The sequence below is a fragment of the Macaca mulatta genome, chromosome 4 (assembly GCF_049350105.2).
Source record: "Macaca mulatta isolate MMU2019108-1 chromosome 4, T2T-MMU8v2.0, whole genome shotgun sequence".
In the NCBI taxonomy this organism is placed as follows: Eukaryota; Metazoa; Chordata; class Mammalia; order Primates; family Cercopithecidae; genus Macaca; species Macaca mulatta.
The window spans coordinates 135,145,376-135,158,966 of NC_133409.1; the positions used below are offsets into that span (position 1 = coordinate 135,145,376).

At 39.8% G+C, this 13,591-nt stretch overlaps 1 protein-coding gene across 3 annotated transcripts in view; it reads left to right on the forward strand.

Moving 5' to 3' along the window:
* Window positions 1-297: 297 nt before the first annotated feature.
* ADGRF1 (adhesion G protein-coupled receptor F1) overlaps window positions 298-13,591 on the forward strand; it is a 48,338-nt gene continuing 35,044 nt past the window's right edge. The window contains exons 1-3 of one of the 3 annotated variants that reach the window (XM_077999827.1): window positions 298-428; window positions 4,445-4,508; window positions 5,999-6,075. The gene's annotated coding sequence lies outside the window, so the exon portion shown is untranslated. Of the gene's footprint in view, window positions 429-4,444; window positions 4,509-5,916; window positions 6,076-10,091; window positions 10,175-13,591 lie in introns of those variants that run through there. The other 2 variants (XM_077999828.1, XM_077999829.1) reach the window with 2 other exon arrangements.

Genomic DNA, 13,591 nt, shown 5'->3' on the forward strand with positions numbered 1-13,591 from the left:
TAATGAATAAATAAATGAATGAATGAATGAACTCTGCTCCAAGAAGAATCTATGTCCTGAAAAACTGGACAAGGCAACCCAGGTCACAGAGGTTACCTGGTTTGGACCGCTCCTTCTCCCGCCTCCTCCATTAAGTCTTTCAGTCACCTTCATGGTAAATTAAGTGATTATGTAAACAGGTGGCCTCTACAACATTGTGAATCTTGGCCACTAGATGTCTCTCTTTGCCCAAAGGACATTTGAAAGTGCGGGAGTCAACCTGGGGTTTGTTGAAACAATACGTAAGTGAAAAAGAATGTTCTAATCTCAGGTCACATCTTCAAATGTTTGTCCTCATGAGGAAGTTGAGCACGGCCACAACACCAGAGAAAAAGTGCCCAGGGATGAAATCAGCTTAATTTTGTTCTAGAAGAACTTCTCATCCACAGGTATGGACCCTTGGCACTCTGAGTCTGTTGAGTGTTAGCCTCTAATCCAGCAGACTCATGAGGGTTCTCCGGAAGCCTTGCTTGTGTTATTTTTCTCTGATGCTATAGGCTAATGGAAAAATGCATCTTACTGTAAAGGGTCTGGAACTCTAGAATCTGCATGGTAAAAAGCAGGATTCTTATTAGATATAGCAGGTTCTCCACCGAGGCTGTCCTGACCCTGTAGAATTCCTGAGCATCCTGTGATTGCAGGGGATGTGTTCTGGTGCCTGCAGCTGTACCTTTCCAGTGGCCTCACGAGAATCATTTGAGCTTGGAGAGGTAGACTTCTTGGTGCTGTGTAACTCTTATTTTAAACACAGAGTGAGGGGAAAAAAAGATTATCATTTATTTTATAGGTTATAGCTTTCTCTTCTCAGTGTTATCTCTGTACATTCTGTACAGAGAATAATAATTGTGTACCAATACTGTATAATCTGAACTGATTAAAGGCCCCAGATAGTGTCTTGACCGACTGCCAAATTTACCCAGGACCTTGAATTTAGTGACACTTGAAACTTACTTCTTGAATAGAATGAAGTGTGGACTCTATAGGACTTTGATGGCTCTCCAATTTATTATGGAAGGTTCAGATGATAAGAATGTTCTGTCTCATTAATACCTGTGTTTGCCTTTGCTTTTTCTTTGGTTATTTAGCAAGGGTCAGGCACTTCTATTTGTATTTTCCATCTATCTTTAGGAATCAGTAGAGAATAGGGTAACAGAACAGACTTTGAAGTCAGGTCGTGTTGACTTTCTGGCTCACCATTCGCCTAACTGCTCAATGCCTTGACTCCGTTATCTATAAAATAAGGTTGCAGAGAGTATAAAAACACATGAAAACTGATCACAATAGTACTTGGTACATAGGAAGTACTCAGTAAATGTTGGCTGATCCACCACAAAAAAAAAAAAAAAAAAAAAAGGAATGAGATCCTGCCATTTGCAACAACATGGATGGAACTGGAGGACATTTAGTGAAATACGCCAGGTAAAGAAAGACAAACTTCACATGTTCTCACTGATTTGTGGGAGCTAAAAATTAAAACAATTAAACTTATGGAAGTAGAGAAAAGAATGATGGTTTCCAGAGGCTGGGAAGAGTAGTGGGCAGTGCGGGAGTGGGGATGGTAGGTGGATACAAAAATATTAGGTAGAATAAATAAGATCTAGTATTTGATAGCACAACAGGGTGACTATAGTCAACAACAATTTATCAAACATTTAAAAATACCTAAAAGTGTATAATTGGAATGTTTGTAACACAAAGAAATGATACTGCATAACCTCAAATGTTTGAGGTGATGATTACACATTGTACGCCTATATCAAAATATCTCATGTACCCCATAAAAATATATACCTACTATGTACCCATACATATTAAAAACAAAAAATTTAAAAAAATGTTTGCTGAGCCAGGAACTGTGACTTACACGTGTAATTACAACACTTTGGGAGGCTGAGGTAGGCGGATCGCTTTGAGGTCAGGAGTTCAAGACCAGCCTGGGCAACATGGCAAAACCCTGCCTCTACAAAAAATACAAAAATTAGCTGGGCATTGGTGGCTCACGCCTGTGGTCCCAGCTGCTTGGGGGGCTGAGGCTGGAGAATCGCTTGAGCCTAGAAGTGGAGGTTGCAGTGAACTGAAATAATGCCACTGCAATCCAGCCCAGGTAACAGAATGAGACCTTATCTCAACAACAACAACAAAATGTTGGCTGATACTAAGTGCTTGATAGTTCTTCTCTTCCTCGAATTAGCTCCAGGTCTCAATTATAACACAATGCCACCCTACCCCACTGATACAAGCAATATCTCATAAGTCATCTTGTCCAACGCTTGTCCTTAGGTAGCTTCATAATTTCAAATCCACCTCTCCTTATCTTAAGCCCTAGTTCCGAGTAGTATGAAGAGCCTGTATCAGCTTTGATAAGACTTTTATCATAGTAGTCAGAAAAATCGTCTAGCTGAAATTTACAGTTTATACTCAACTCTTCTCTTTTTAACTCCTCCTTTCAGTTAAAAAAATTATACTTGCGGCCGGGCGCGGTGGCTCAAGCCTGTAATCCCAGCACTTTGGGAGGCCGAGACGGGCGGATCACGAGGTCAGGAGATCGAGACCATCCTGGTTAACACGGTGAAACCCCGTCTCTACTAAAAAATACAAAAAATTAGCCGGGCGCGGTGGTGGGCGCCTGTAGTCCCAGCTATTCGGGAGGCTGAGGCAGGAGAATGGCGTGAACCCGGGAGGCGGAGCTTACAGTGAGCTGAGATCCGGCCACTGCACTCCAGCCCGGGCGACAGAGCGAGACTCTGTCTCAAAAAAAAAAAAAAAAAAAAAAAAATTATACTTGCAATATATACATATACATATATTTAATGCTTTCAAACATTTTGCAACTATGGAATAGAACCACCTGAAACAGTCCAGGGCCTTTTACACTCTTGCATCATCACATCACTCAAGTCTGCCATTTGTGTTTGCAGTCCCTGGGGTGAAACTTCTCTATGACCAGACTCAAAGAATGTCCAGCACTTTCAATGGATGGACATGGGCATCAGGGTCCTTCTCTAATTGGGTTCCTGTGCTTTTCTGGTTCACCTGCTGATCTGTCTCATTTAGATATTGTCTCACACCCAGTAGTCACTCAGGGACAGTTTGTTGACATATGAATTTAGATAACTAGCTCCAGGAACATGATTCTGTTTGCCGTTTTCTTTCTCCCAGGACTCAGGCTTCTTGCTGTTTATTTGTGGGACCCTGCTGTTTTGCTGGGAAACCAAGCCATCAGACTCTTCACTAAACCAACACCAACAAATGAAGTTAGAAGGCTTGAAACTCTTCCTAAGCCCCAGGCCTTTCTTCTTCTTTTTTTTTTTTTCTAGCATTTGTGGAATGTAAATTTGACCAGATGAACCAAAATAATTTGTTCACCTGGCTTCTTATGCTCAAGTGAACACCTTGTTCATGCCTGTGAAACATTATAATCAAACTAGAGAGGCAACAAACTCCACAGCTCTGCACTCAGAAGGTTAGCTTTGTCCTGAGCTCTTAAGGTAACAAGATGTCTGAATGCTGCCACAGTGCATAAACCCATGCTGCTTCCTTTTGCACTGTGTCCTTTGCAAAGACCAGAGAGCTCCTCAAACTCACCAGGAAGTATTGAGGAATTTAGTGTTGCGTGCACTAACAGATTCTTAGCAGGAAATTAGAAGGGGTGAGTAAATTGCTTTTTGGTGAGTCATCAGTTTCAAAAACACACCTTATTTCTGAAACAACCTGAATATTGTACATACTTGACTTCCTTCTATTAAACACAGATTAAAAAACTATTAAATGCATTCATCTGTTTGGATTCAGATTTTCTCCAATATCAATGCACTCATGGAATCGTTGATGTCTACTTGTTGCCTCACCTACTAGTGTGTGCTAAAGTGTTTTTGGTTTAATGAGACAATGCAGTGTTTCCTTTGGTTCTGAGGGCCATACGTTGGCCCCTAGGAAGTTATTGGGCTGCAATGGCACAATGAGCCAAAGGTGGGTAACAGAGCTTCCATCTCAGCTTCAACCCCTCACCACCTTAAACTCCACACTAGTTGGTCATTTTAACTGTTTGCACCCAATTCCATGGCCACTTTCTTGCCCTAGTGATTAGTAGATTATCAATTCCTTTTTGTAAACACATTCCTACTAAGATGTCAGTGAATTACTGTAAACACTTACAATTTAATATAGACAATAGGAAAGGTGTGGCCCTGAACTGAGAAGATGGCATCTCTCATCTTAAAACTTCAGACATTGAACCTACTAAGTAAGAGTATGTATTTCTGGAAGTCTTTAACCTTTTGGAATGGAAATTTGGTCTCCAGTTATAACTGATGGACTGTGAAACAGGCAAAGCCCTGCAGAAAACAAGCAGGAGGAGAATGGAATTAACTCGACTAAATTATGAGATTAGCTTTTTTCCACCCAGGCTGACGGGGGACAAAGGAACAATGGTTGAAGCTTGAGTCTACCTGACAATTGGGGTTTGTCAGGTAAGCCCCATTCTCTTGATAATTTTTTCAGTGGGCTAGACCCAGACCCAATCATGATGAGTATGATATGGATTGGTGGCCCAGCTGGTCTGGAAGACAAGTAGGTCATACTGGGTTTAGGCCAACATGGCACTAAAGGTCTTCAGCATACAATTAGAAGCTCAGATATTGATGGGAATATTGTTCACTCTAAAAAAGATGTTTTTATTAGAATTTACTTACTCTTTCATGAAAACATAGATGCTTCCTCTTTTCCGATTGTGAGAACAATATACCTGACTAGCTTTCCCTTTTCTTTAACTGTTAGGAAGTTCTGTCCCTAGAGATAAGTTTCAAATTTATGAAACAATAATTTCAGGGATTATTATTTGCATTACTTTTCTTAATTGACTCTTTAGTTTTATAGTTTCCTTTTTTATAGTTTATATAGAGCTTTTATAATGATTTTAAAATTGTTATTCTCACACTATTTTATTTTGTGTATTAACATTGTAAGCCAGCTCAAGTCATTTGTAAAATGTGGAATGCTTAAAGGAAACAAAAGAAAATTAATACATTAATTGAATTCAGAGATATCTTTTGCTTTCTTTTCAGTGGCATTTTTGAGAATTAACATATTATTATCCCCTTCATTATTCCATTAACAGAATGAAAAATTGCTAATTTAGATGTGGTTGTTAGTTGCTCATTACCTTGACCGAAAGTAATTTACGAGCCAATGTGGCTAAAGCTATAGCACATAACAATCTTGACCTTTCATAGTTTTCAAACTGGATGACTCCTTGGAAAGAAAACAAATCTTTACTAAAGAAGTTAATAGGGTTTCACACTAGGTTTTCTAAGGACAAAGAACACACCGAAAGCATTCACCTCAGCATCCACCCTGTTGCTGTGTTTTGCCACAGCTCCTTTGGTGGTACCCCACGCAGGAGTCTGAGGTGGTTTTACCCGGGAAAGTAGCTAGTTGATTCTTTAGCCTTAAATGGAAAAGTTGGAAAAGGAAAAACAATATCTACTCTTATTTCTGCTCCACAGGAATTACCCACCTGTCCTCATTGGAATTATGCATGAAGGGCTGCATTCCTTCAGCTTTATAGGGTATGACCCAGTGTGTTCAGAGGCTGGACGGGAAGATTTGATGGAGTAGCATTTTGTAGCAAACCGATCTAGGGCAAAAGTGTTCCACATTCCCCTAGAGCTTTTCTCTCCCATTTCCCTTCTGTGATTTCAGACACCCATCTATGTTTGCTGGGAGAATCATTAAGTCTTGAGCTCTGCGCTCCTTCCTCTTACCAGACCTAATAGTGACTTTAAGGTGGAGGGGAAGTTAGCAGAAAAGTATATTGTTTCCGTCTTGAAGAGGGCGTGTCCCAGGCTTGTCTACCTGCACAGACAGTAATGTGTGCCAGGAACTGCTGATGGATCAGTGAGCCTATGTTCACGCCAGTGAGCTGCTGTTGCTCAGATACTAATACTTTCTTTCCAAACAGCATAAGAAGTAATTGAGTCACAAGTACACTGAAGGAAGGGCACCCTCGAGCTGTGGCGTGAAGAGAGAAATCACCAGGTAAGCCCAATAACTGTACTTTGATTACTAAGAACGTGTATTACTATGACCAATACTCCCTGTTAGTCTGAGATTATTTTTTCTCTCCTTGAAAAAAAAATTCTGATTTCAATATCTCATTTCCCAAAGATAGTTAATTAAGGGAACAGAGCTGAAAAAGCAATGAGCAGAAACAACAGATTTCGATCCACTTACTAACTATAATGAGGTGATTAGCTGAGGCTCAAGCTCCAGATTATCTGACTCAAAGCACACTCTTCCCTCTGTGATAACGCAGGACCCCCATTCTTCTGATGTGCCAGGGAGGTAGATTGACTAGAATAAAACGGGCTCCACCAAAGATACTTGCTAAAGTATCAGTCACATGGTTTTCACTAATTCATAATACATTAACCATAGCAATCTCTTAAAATAAAATCGCGCTTGAGAGAATTAAGCTTATTTTTCCTTTAGGGTGAATTCGTTTAAGCTTTGCCTGAATCCATATGTACCCAGAAAGTACTTCTCAATTTAACTCCTTTCCAGGACTCCAAAAAACCCTAGAATTGACTAATTATTTCTCCTGCTACTTCCCCAAGTAAATATAAAATGACACACTGTATTTTCTTAGCAGCTGCCTTGAAAATATAGAATTTTTCTTTTCTCTTTTCTTTGTTTTCATGAAAAATCCATTTATGTAAACCTGATAGCCTATGTAATATGCCATGCCAGAGACTACATGAAGGAAAGATACTGAAGGAGGAATAGAAAGAAGGTCAAGGTGGGAGAGCCGTGGAGAAGTGATGACCTTGACTTTTTCGTGCTGAGATCCATTAAGCTCAACTTGATAATAGCATTCATGGGCTGGAGATTACAAACAGAGGCGAGAATAACAAAAAATAAACAAAAGTACATTCTTTAATATGTTAGAATATTAACACAAGCCTTTTATTATGTTCTGTTTTCATTAAGAAAACACCACTCATTATCTAACCATAACCCAAATTGACAAGTGTTCTAATAATGGTCCCATAATACTTTATTCAACCATTGACAAGTAGTAAAACACTGAGCAAATTACTTAGTTGTCTTGTCCTGGTTATTTCATTTGTAAAGTGGTGCCAATAAGCATTAAGATTGGAAATAGGAGTGTATGCCTGTGGAGTCTGACAAGCTCAACTTGCAAACTCACCTTTTGTGCATAACCCTAAGCTGACATGAATTATTGATGGATGCCTCGTATGTCTTGCTTCTCCAAAAGGAGAGTAAATTTCTTAAAAAGCAGGGACAGTGTCCCCATAACAGGGTCTGTCTGTTGCTGGGCTGAGGGCAAGGAAAGCACCATACTTTCACAACAATGTACTTTCTGATGTCTTTCATTACACAACTAAAGGAATGCAAACATCTTCTTTAAAAAAGTAAATGAACACATTCATTCAAATTAGGATATAAGTAAATGATTTTAGTGCTTTGGCTGAAAGTAAAGTAAAAACTGGAAGAAGCAAGAGCGTACTGGATATCTGAGGGCATTAGCAGTGGTAGGGGTGTACGTCACAAGGGTGCACAACTCAGAAAGTGGGGGAGTGGCATCCCCAGGACAAGTGTCACTGAATTCACAATTTTGCTTAAGGCCACCCTTATGAAACTGTGTTGTGTAACCTACCTAATCTAAATGTTTACATTTTGTAAGTTTCAAAATATTTTGCCTAGTTTTATTTTATTTTATTTTATTTTTTGTGACCGAGTCTCGCTCTGTTGCCCAGGCAGTGGCACGATCTCGGCTCACTGCAAGCTCCGCCTCCCGGGTTCACGCCATTCTCCTGCCTCAGCCTCCTGAGTAGCTGGGACTACAGGTGCTCGCCACCACGCCCGGCTAATTTTTTGTATTTTTAGTAGAGACGGGGTTTCACCGTGTTAGCCAGGAGGGTCTCGATCTCCTGATCTCCTGACCTCGTGATCCTCCCACCTCGGTCTCTCAGAGTGCAGGGATTACAGGCGTGACCCACTGCGCCCAGCCGCCTGGCTTTCTTTAGTTTTTTGGCAGGGAACACCTATAGCTTGTAGAGAAGGGGAAACGCTGTTGCCAAATACCTATGTCTTGGGATTTTCCTAAATTGTGTTTGTCTTAGCAGAGTAGTGCTCACAAGATTTCAAGGTCTTCAAGGTCTTCAGAGTTCTTGACTGGATAGATACACGGTTTTATTTTATTTAATTATCTATTTATTTATTTATTTTTGAGACAGAGTCTCACTCTGTTGCCCAGGCTGGAGTGCAGTGGCCCAATCCCAGCTCACCGCAACCTCTGCATCCCAGGTTCTAGCAATTCTCCTGTCTCAGTCTCCTGAGTAGCTGGGATTACAGACACCTGCCACTACACCTGGCTAATTTTTGTGTTTTTAGTAGAGAAAGAGTTTCACCATGTTGGCCAGGCTCTTCTCAAACTCTTGACTTCAAGTGATCCACCAGCCTTGGCCTCCCAAAGTGCTGGGATTATAGGCGTGAGCCACCACGCCCAGAGACACATGGTTTTAATAGATGTGAAAACAGTTTAGAATCTTGGAGGGATAGTACTAAAGGTCTATAGCATCGTGATCTGAAACATACCCTCTTCCATGCACAGCTGGGTTCAAACCTTGATAAACTCACCCCGTAGTACACAAAACCACTAAGGAAGGGAAGCCTTCTTATCACATCCCCTCCCCAATAAGCCACAGATAATCTCATAGAGGCTTCTGGTCAGTGGCTGATGGAAACTGGGATCTGGCATGTTGAGAATGAAAATTCATAGGAATTAATAATAGAAGTGGAAAATGCCCTAGCATTTCAGAGAGTTAAAATACATTTCCTATGTGCACTCAGTTGAAAAAATAAAATGCAGAGATGAACAGCAATGAGGTATGCAGTCCTAAAACTGCAAACTCTAGTTAACGTTTTATTGATGAGCGTTATCAGATCCTCATGGTGTCTTCTTGGTCTCAGTGCAAATGTCAGTTTTTGATCTCCAGAGGTCCACAAATCTAAAGACTTTAAAGTCCTTAAGATAATTTTCTTATTCTTTTTTTCTTTCTCAGAAGACAAAACTTTAAAACCTGATAAGAGTTTTTTTACTTTTTTGAGATAAGCAGATATTTATTATACGTTTGTGAAGTTGGGACAACCTGTCATAATATAACAGATTCACACCTGCAAAGTTCTGGGTAAAGAGAATTTGTGTTAAGCAGGTTATATTTTCTGTAAGCACCTTTCACACTTGTGTTTGTACTGCATGCAGCCTGACTCTACTTGGAGACTTCCCTATGCTTAATCTCTTAAAGAATCAAGCTAATTATTTCTGATAAGACACTTAATGATATATTTCTTAGGCATATCATACTCTTTTATGTTGTTGACCAAGGTATCAATTAAACAGGTAATTGGTAAAAGATGTAGATATGGTATAATTAAAAAAATATATTTAGGTCAGAATTTTATAGAAAAAGGTGGGCCTCATTAAACAAGCTTACAGCTCGATAGGGGGAATAAATTATAGTGTTCTATACCACTGCAGAATGATTATAGTTAACAATAATATATAGTTTCAAATAACTAGAAGGAGAATATTCAATGTTCCCAACACAAAGAAAGATAAATGTTTGAGATGATGGATATGCTAATTACCCTGATCTGATCACTATATATTATATATATCAAAACATCACTAGGTACGCTATAAATGTGTACAATTATTATTTGTCAATTAAAAATAAAATTTAAAATAAATAAGTAGATAAAATTGATAAAGAATTATCAAGGTGGTCTAGACAAAAAATGGTTTCACTGGGAAATACAGTTGATAAAATTGGCTATTCACTTGGAGGAAATGAAAGGAAATCTGAAAACCTAAATAAATTCCAGAAGGATTGAAGATTTACTTATTTCATCCCAAAACCTAAATTAACTTAAGAAAGATTGAAGATTTAAGTGTATTAGAAATAATTTAAAGAACGAACGAAGTGTTAGACTAAAATGTAGAAAAATGTTTTCCAATCTTTTTATAGAAAACACATTCTTTGGCCGGACACGGTGGTTCACGCCTGTAATCCCAGCACTTCTGGAGGCTGAGGCGGGCCGATCGTCTGAGGTCAGGAGTTCGAGACCAAACTGGCCAACATGGTGAAACCCTGTCTCTACTAAAAATACAAAAATCAGCTGGGCATGGTGACATGCACCTGTAGTCCCAGCTACTCCGGAGACTGAGGCAGGAGAATCGCTTGAACCCGGGAGGCAGAGGTTGCTGTGAGCCGAGATTGCACCACTGCACTCCAGCCTAGGTGACAGGGCGTGACTCTGTCTCAAAACACAAACAAGCAAACAAAACCACACATTCTTCACACAACCCCAAGGTTAAAATCCATAATGGGGCTGGGTGTGGTGGCTCATACCTGAAATCTCAACACTTTGAGAGGTTGAGGAAGAAGGATCACTTGAGCCCAGGAATTCAAGACCAGTGTGAACAATATGTCGAGACCTCGTCTCTGCAAAAAAATAAATGAAAAAATAATTAGCTGGGTGTGGTGGTGTGTGCCTATAGTCCCAGCCACTCAGGAGGCTGAGACAAGAGGATCATTTGAGCCCAGGATGGGGCTGCAGTGAGCTATGATCATGGCACTGCACTCCAGCCTGGGCAGCAAAGCGAGACCCTGTCTCTAAATATAGCTAAAAGTAAAATTGAATAAGTAAAATCCATAATGGAAAAGATTGACAGATGTGATTTCATGAACATTTTAATCTTTTGTGCAGAAGAAAATAATGCAAAAGGTTTAAAGATGGACTACAAACCATGAGCAAATACCTATAATAAGTGACAAAGACAAAAGAGTTCCTAAAACACAATTTTTAAGGAAAAGATGAACATTCCAGTAGATAAACTTAGGAAAATGATTTAAGTAGTCAAGCTGGAAAAAAAAACAAATGGCCAGTAAATCTCTGAAAAAATGCTTAAACTTACTGATAATCAAACACAGGAAAATTAAAATAATAAGGCAAAAATTTTGCCTATCTGTTTGGCAACATTAAAAAGATATTGTGGACAGAGTGATGAAACAGGCATTTCTGCAGCTTACCAGTGAGTTGTAAATGGGTACAAGTTAGGAGGGCAATTTGACCATGTCTATACAATCTCAAAATATATAAAACTTTGTAAGCAGCACTTTCCTTTTAACTTAGAAAAGTTAAAAGTTCAATCCTGGTTTACCTGGAATTCAGATGCGTGGAAGGAAGCTTAATAGAAGGGAAGTTCGAGGGCAGACTGTGGGAGTTCAAAACTGCAACGATCTTGAGTTTGCTTTTCATTCTGTATGGTGTAGAATCTGGATGGTTTCTGAGGATGAATTGATGTGATATTTTCAGGATAGGTGGAATGCCAGTCAACTGGTTCTATTTCTAGAAGAATCATCTGGGGAATATGATTTTAAAAGTTATTTTTACTCTTTAAGAAAATCACGATGAAAATACTATTCATATGTAAAGGGAAATGTAAAGAATTAGGGGGTTTTGGTAGGTTTGAAACAATGAAGATTTATCAGTGTAAGCATGGAATGAGAAGTAGGAGAAGTGTGTTTTACTCTTATTTAAAATAGATCACCCAAGAAGGGTTTGTAACATCTTTAATTTGACCATTCGTATATGAAGATCCCACAGAGCCTGTTCTGCAGGGGTTTTCCAGCAGGCCTGATCATTTGTGTTTCCATCCTTGGACACCTGACTCTCCTTAGACACTGAGGACAATCATGTTTATCAGGAAGATAGCTTGTTTTTTCTTGTGTAATGTCAACGTTTATTTTAGCGTGGGGGGTACCTTTTTGTTATATGGGTAGTAGATTGTGTAATGTTGAGGTTTGGGGTACAAATGATCCTGTCACCAGGTAGTGAGCATAGTACCCAATACATAGCTGTTTTTTGTTTGTTTTGTTTTGTTTTTGAGACAGGTTCTCCCTCTGTCTCCCGCGCTGGAGTGCAGTGGTACGATCTTGGCTCCCTGCAACCTCCGCCTCCAGGGCTCAGGTGACTTTCCCACCTCAGCCTCCCAAGTAGCTGAGACCACAGGTGCGCACCAACATGCCCGGCTAATTTTTGTATTTTTAGTAGAGACAGGGTTTCACCACGTTGCCCAGGCTGGTCTCGAACTCCTGAGCTCAAGCAATGTACCAGCCTCTGCTTTCCAAATTGCTGGGATTACAGGCCTGAGCCATCGTGCCCAGCCCAATAGGTAGCTTTTCAGCCCTTTCCCCCTCTCCCTCTCTCTCTGCTCTAGGAGTTCCCAGTGTTGATTGTTTCCATCTTTATGTTCATGTGTGCTTAGCTGCCACTTGTAAGTGAGAACATGCAAATTAGCTCAGGAACAGGAAGACAGCTTTGAAATGTATGTTCTTTTTTTCTGAAAAAAAAAGAATTGTTTGTAAGGAACTCAGGTGGAGATCAAATTAACAATCATGATTTTATTAAAATCATGCCCCAAGCAACAAAAACTAACTGGCTCATGGTCGGAGGGAAATACTTGATTCTTTGGGCTGAGAAATTTAGGGAAATAGTTAACAAATTCTTTTTATTTAGAATTTAAACGTCACATTTTCATTTTCTGCAATTGTGAAATGAAAATAAATTCCACTTAACTTACACAAGTGCCCAAATAATCAAATCAAAACATATTGAAAAGCACTTTGTAAATTAGAAGGAATTATTTTATTTCTTTTTTTATGAGGTAGCTATTACCTCTCTGGAGTTCTGTTCAGGTACTTCTTAATTTTTAAAAGCAAACAATGCAAGAAGCTCAAATTATCTGGTCTTTCCTTTCTTTAAATGAAGTTGAGTAGAGGAGATGAGAAATAAGCCCTACCTAGGAATTCCAAGGAAGCCTGGGTCCTGTTACTAAGCTGAAATCTTGGCTAGAAGAAAGAGCTTGGCACCTTTTGCAGAATGCCGTTAATCATCTTTTAAGGGCTTGGCGGTCACTCCTGCTATACTGAACCACAAACGGCTGGTGAGCATCTTCAGTTACAAGGGATTGGAATAGAGCCAACCCATGAGGCTCGCAGCTAAGCCTTTTACAGTGAAAATGAGCTGGACTGGTCTTCTGTGGGAAACGAACCCTACTAGAATGCCAGAAGGCATATTGAGCAATGAGCTAAAAACAACAAATCATCCTGAGTGAAGCTCTTCTCAGATGCAAAGTGCAGACTAAATAGAAAAACAGAATCCTTGTTAGGAAGGAGCAGACAGCTGTGCTAGGCTGCAGGCACCAGCAGCAGGAGAAATACTCTTGAGCTGAATGACGTTCTAATTAGTGGCAAAGGAAACACAAACTTATAAGCACATATCTCAATTCTGGGATGGGAAAGGATCAGATTTGGAGGTAGGGTCACAAACTGGACTCCGAAGGCACAACCAATCAATGAAACATAGGACAGTTAAAATAGGGACCCTGGAACAGAGATTCTCGGTAACCCAGAAGTTCGCAGAAGTGGGTCTGGATTGTGGCTTTCAGAGTTTCTCTTGAGGC